Source organism: Convolutriloba macropyga, unplaced genomic scaffold, assembly GCF_964194025.1.
Source record: "Convolutriloba macropyga unplaced genomic scaffold, txConMacr16.3 SCAFFOLD_1115, whole genome shotgun sequence".
NCBI classification, from domain to species: domain Eukaryota; kingdom Metazoa; phylum Xenacoelomorpha; order Acoela; family Convolutidae; genus Convolutriloba; species Convolutriloba macropyga.
In genome coordinates this window covers 35,001-39,844 of record NW_027450056.1, presented here as the reverse complement: position 1 = coordinate 39,844, position 4,844 = coordinate 35,001, and positions in this window count along the sequence as shown.

The following is a 4,844-nucleotide window of genomic DNA, read 5'->3' as shown; positions in this document are numbered from 1 at the left end:
GCTAGCTCAAGCTCAAGCTAGCTAGCTCAAGCTCAAGCTAGCTAGCTCAAGCTCAAGCTAGCTAGCTAGCTCAAGCTCAAGCTCAAGCTAGCTAGCTCAAGCTCAAGCTCAAGCTAGCTAGCTAGCTCAAGCTCAAGCTAGCTAGCTAGCTCAAGCTCAAGCTAGCTAGCTAGCTCAAGCTCAAGCTAGCTAGCTCAAGCTCAAGCTCAAGCTAGCTAGCTAGCTCAAGCTAGCTAGCTAGCTCAAGCTCAAGCTAGCTAGCTAGCTCAAGTTCAAGCTAGCTAGCTAGCTCAAGCTCAAGCTAGCTAGCTAGCTCAAGCTCAAGCTAGCTAGCTCAAGCTCAAGCTAGCTAGCTCAAGCTCAAGCTAGCTAGCTAGCTCAAGCTCAAGCTCAAGCTAGCTAGCTCAAGCTCAAGCTCAAGCTAGCTAGCTAGCTCAAGCTCAAGCTAGCTAGCTAGCTCAAGCTCAAGCTAGCTAGCTAGCTCAAGTTCAAGCTAGCTAGCTAGCTCAAGCTCAAGCTAGCTAGCTCAAGCTCAAGCTAGCTAGCTCAAGCTCAAGCCAGCTAGCTCAAGCTCAAGCTCAAGCTAGCTAGCTAGCTCAAGCTCAAGCTCAAGCTAGCTAGCTAGCTCAAGTTCAAGCTAGCTAGCTAGCTCAAGCTCAAGCTAGCTAGCTCAAGCTCAAGCTAGCTAGCTCAAGCTCAAGCCAGCTAGCTCAAGCTCAATCTCAAGCTAGCTAGCTAGCTCAAGCTCAAGCTAGCTAGCTCAAGCTCAAGCTAGCTAGCTAGCTAGCTCAAGCTCAAGCTCAAGCTAGCTAGCTCAAGCTCAAGCTCAAGCTAGCTAGCTCAAGCTCAAGCTCAAGCTAGCTAGCTCAAGCTCAAGCTCAAGCTAGCTAGCTCAAGCTCAAGCTCAAGCTAGCTAGCTAGCTCAAGCTCAAGCTAGCTAGCTCAAGCTCAAGCTCAAGCTCAAGCTAGCTAGCTAGCTAGCTCAAGCTCAAGCTCAAGCTAGCTAGCTAGCTCAAGCTCAAGCTAGCTAGCTCAAGCTCAAGCCAGCTAGCTCAAGCTCAAGCTCAAGCTAGCTAGCTAGCTCAAGCTCAAGCTAGCTAGCTCAAGCTCAAGCCAGCTAGCTCAAGCTCAAGCTCAAGCTCAAGCTAGCTAGCTAGCTCAAGCTCAAGCTAGATAGCTAGCTCAAGCTAGCTAGCTAGCTCAAGCTCAAGCTCAAGCTAGCTAGCTAGCTAGCTCAAGCTCAAGCTAGCTAGCTCAAGCTCAAGCCAGCTAGCTCAAGCTCAAGCTCAAGCTAGCTAGCTAGCTCAAGCTCAAGCTAGCTAGCTCAAGCTCAAGCTCAAGCGAGCTAGCTAGCTCAAGCTCAAGCTAGCTAGCTAGCTCAAGCTCAAGCTAGCTAACTCAAGCTAACTCAGCTAGCTCAAGCTAACTCAAGCTAGCTAAAGCTAACTCAAGCTAACTCAAGCTAACTCAAGCTAACTCAAGCTAGCTAAAGCTAACTCAAGCTAACTCAAGCTAACCCGAGCTAACTCAAGCTAGCTCAAGCTAACCCAAGCTAGCTAAAGCTAACTCAAGCTAACTCAAGCTAATTCAAGCTAACTCAAGCTAACTCAAGCTAACTCAAGCTAACTCAAGCTAGCTAAAGCTAACTCAAGCTAACTCAAGCTAACTCAAGCTAACCCGAGCTAACTCAAGCTAACTGAAGGTAGCTAAAGCTAGTTCAAGCTAACTCAAGCTAGCTAAAGCTAAGACAAGCTAACTCAAGCTAACTCAAGCTAACTCAAGCTAACTCAAGCTAACTCAAGCTAGTTCAAGCTAACTCAAGCTAACTCAAGCTAACTCAAGCTAGCTAAAGCTAACTCAAGCTAACTCAAGCTAACTCAAGCTAACCCGAGCTAACTCAAGCTAACTCAAGGTAGCTAAAGCTAGTTCAAGCTAACTCAAGCTAGCTAAAGCTAAGACAAGCTAACTCAAGCTAACTCAAGCTAACTCAAGCTAACTCAAGCTAACTCAAGCTAGTTCAAGCTAACTCAAGCTAGCTAAAGCTAACTCAAGCTAACTCAAGCTAACTCAAGCTAGCTCAAGCTAACTCAAGCTAGTTCAAGCTAACTCAAGCTAGCTAAAGCTAACTCAAGCTAACTCAAGCTAACTCAAGCTAACTCAAGCTAGCTAAAGCTAACTCAAGCTAACTCAAGCTAACCCGAGCTAACTCAAGCTAGCTCAAGCTAACCCAAGCTAGCTAAAGCTAACTCAAGCTAACTCAAGCTAATTCAAGCTAACTCAAGCTAACTCAAGCTAACTCAAGCTAACTCAAGCTAGCTAAAGCTAACTCAAGCTAACTCAAGCTAACTCAAGCTAACCCGAGCTAACTCAAGCTAACTCAAGGTAGCTAAAGCTAGTTCAAGCTAACTCAAGCTAGCTAAAGCTAAGACAAGCTAACTCAAGCTAACTCAAGCTAACTCAAGCTAACTCAAGCTAACTCAAGCTAACTCAAGCTAGCTAAAGCTAACTCAAGCTAACTCAAGCTAACTCAAGCTAACCCGAGCTAACTCAAGCTAACTCAAGGTAGCTAAAGCTAGTTCAAGCTAACTCAAGCTAGCTAAAGCTAAGACAAGCTAACTCAAGCTAACTCAAGCTAACTCAAGCTAACTCAAGCTAACTAAAGCTAGTTCAAGCTAACTCAAGCTAGCTAAAGCTAACTCAAGCTAACTCAAGCTAACTCAAGCTAGCTCAAGCTAACTCAAGCTAGTTCAAGCTAACTCAAGCTAGCTAAAGCTAACTCAAGCTAACTCAAGCTAACTCAAGCTAACTCAAGCTAGCTAAAGCTAACTCAAGCTAACTCAAGCTAACCCGAGCTAACTCAAGCTAGCTCAAGCTAACCCAAGCTAGCTAAAGCTAACTCAAGCTAACTCAAGCTAATTCAAGCTAACTCAAGCTAACTCAAGCTAACTCAAGCTAACTCAAGCTAGCTAAAGCTAACTCAAGCTAACTCAAGCTAACTCAAGCTAACCCGAGCTAACTCAAGCTAACTCAAGGTAGCTAAAGCTAGTTCAAGCTAACTCAAGCTAGCTAAAGCTAAGACAAGCTAACTCAAGCTAACTCAAGCTAACTCAAGCTAACTCAAGCTAACTCAAGCTAACTCAAGCTAGTTCAAGCTAACTCAAGCTAACTCAAGCTAACTCAAGCTAGCTAAAGCTAACTCAAGCTAACTCAAGCTAACTCAAGCTAACCCGAGCTAACTCAAGCTAACTCAAGGTAGCTAAAGCTAGTTCAAGCTAGCTCAAGCTAGCTAAAGCTAAGACAAGCTAACTCAAGCTAACTCAAGCTAACTCAAGCTAACTCAAGCTAGTTCAAGCTAACTCAAGCTAGCTAAAGCTAACTCAAGCTAACTCAAGCTAACTCAAGCTAGCTCAAGCTAACTCAAGCTAGTTCAAGCTAACTCAAGCTAGCTAAAGCTAACTCAAGCTAACTCAAGCTAACTCAAGCTAGCTCAAGCTAACTCAAGCTAACTCAAGCTAACTCAAGCTAACCCGAGCTAACTCAAGCTAACTCAAGGTAGCTAAAGCTAGTTCAAGCTAGCTCAAGCTAGCTAAAGCTAAGACAAGCTAACTCAAGCTAACTCAAGCTAACTCAAGCTAACTCAAGCTAGTTCAAGCTAACTCAAGCTAGCTAAAGCTAACTCAAGCTAACTCAAGCTAACTCAAGCTAGCTCAAGCTAACTCAAGCTAGTTCAAGCTAACTCAAGCTAGCTAAAGCTAACTCAAGCTAACTCAAGCTAACTCAAGCTAGCTCAAGCTAACTCAAGCTAGTTCAAGCTAACTCAAGCTAGCTAAAGCTAACTCAAGCTAACTCAAGCTAACTCAAGCTAACTCAAGCTAGCTAAAGCTAACTCAAGCTAACTCAAGCTAACCCGAGCTAACTCAAGCTAGCTCAAGCTAACCCAAGCTAGCTAAAGCTAACTCAAGCTAACTCAAGCTAATTCAAGCTAACTCAAGCTAACTCAAGCTAACTCAAGCTAACTCAAGCTAGCTAAAGCTAACTCAAGCTAACTCAAGCTAACTCAAGCTAACCCGAGCTAACTCAAGCTAACTCAAGGTAGCTAAAGCTAGTTCAAGCTAACTCAAGCTAGCTAAAGCTAAGACAAGCTAACTCAAGCTAACTCAAGCTAACTCAAGCTAACTCAAGCTAACTCAAGCTAGTTCAAGCTAACTCAAGCTAACTCAAGCTAACTCAAGCTAGCTAAAGCTAACTCAAGCTAACTCAAGCTAACTCAAGCTAACCCGAGCTAACTCAAGCTAACTCAAGGTAGCTAAAGCTAGTTCAAGCTAGCTCAAGCTAGCTAAAGCTAAGACAAGCTAACTCAAGCTAACTCAAGCTAACTCAAGCTAGTTCAAGCTAACTCAAGCTAGCTAAAGCTAACTCAAGCTAACTCAAGCTAACTCAAGCTAGCTCAAGCTAACTCAAGCTAGTTCAAGCTAACTCAAGCTAGCTAAAGCTAACTCAAGCTAACTCAAGCTAACTCAAGCTAACTCAAGCTAGCTAAAGCTAACTCAAGCTAACTCAAGCTAACCCGAGCTAACTCAAGCTAGCTCAAGCTAACCCAAGCTAGCTAAAGCTAACTCAAGCTAACTCAAGCTAATTCAAGCTAACTCAAGCTAACTCAAGCTAACTCAAGCTAACTCAAGCTAGCTAAAGCTAACTCAAGCTAACTCAAGCTAACTCAAGCTAACCCGAGCTAACTCAAGCTAACTCAAGGTAGCTAAAGCTAGTTCAAGCTAACTCAAGCTAGCTAAAGCTAAGACAAGCTAACTCAAGCTAACTCAAGCTAACTCAAGCTAACTCAAGCT